We start from the raw sequence: 1115 nt of genomic DNA on the forward strand, positions 1-1115 counted from the left end.
AGTCTTGCTTTTTGGGTGTGTTGGGGTATCCAGGACTTACTGTGGTAGGCATACTGGGTTCTGATGTTGCCTAGTGTTCTTGGTTTCTGTTAGTGAGATTCTTACGTTTGCCTTTCGCCATCTGGTAATCTCTGGTGTTAATGTTCTATCTCTGGCTGGAGCTTGTTCCTCCTGTGATTCTGTTAGCCTATGTCAGCAGTCCTGGGAGTCCAACTCTNNCCTGAGTCCCAGTGGTCAGAACACTCTCTGCAGGCAAGCTCTCCTCTTGCAAGGCAGGTGTCCAGAAGCCTGGAACTCTGATCCACCTCCTGAGTCCTGGGGTCAGAGCCTTCCCTGTAGGGTGCCTCTCCTCTGGCAAGGAAGGTGGCCAGGGTTCTGGGTCTCAACTCTGCCTCCTGGCTGAGGATGAAGGCCGGAAGGGACCCTGTCCAAGAAGCTCAGTTGCTTCTGTCGCCCAAGTGCTCTCCAGTGATCACAAGGTCCTGGGTGTGCTAGGGGTTTTATGGCATGGAGAGTCCTCTGGGGCCCTTGGCGGCATCTTCCAGGTTCAGGCAGAAGATGGTGGGGCTATCCCCAATGGGAATGAATCCCAGCTTCTGGCCGGGCGGGGTTCTTTTGTCCCTGTTTCTGCTGACACAAGACCCTCCGCGATTCTTTGGAGCTGATGTTGTGTTCCACTCACCCATGATCCTGAGATGATCCTGGGGTCCTGGGGTGTGGAGAGTCCTCTGGGTCCCTTGGTGGCCTCCTTTGGGTTCAGGGGGAAGATGGTGGGGCAAGAGAAGTTTTCAAAGCATGTGAATAAGTTTAGTTTAAACATAAAACCTCAACATTTAATATGATGTGGAAAGTCAGTGTTGTAATGAATCCCTTTAAATAATTTATTTCTATACAAACATATATCTATATATAGTTTTTCTATACAATTGATAGCTTTTCTATATAATTGATTGAAATTTTCTTTCAAATAGTGTATCAAATATTATATTAGACATTATAGAATTATATTAATATAGAATGTTAATGTAGACTGTTTAGTTGTAACAAACTATGAATGTCATTTATATATACTATTATTCTCTCATTAGATGCTTAATTCATTTCCTACATCCCTT

This window comes from Mus pahari, chromosome 9 (genome assembly GCF_900095145.1).
Source record: "Mus pahari chromosome 9, PAHARI_EIJ_v1.1, whole genome shotgun sequence".
In the NCBI taxonomy this organism is placed as follows: Eukaryota; Metazoa; Chordata; class Mammalia; order Rodentia; family Muridae; genus Mus; species Mus pahari.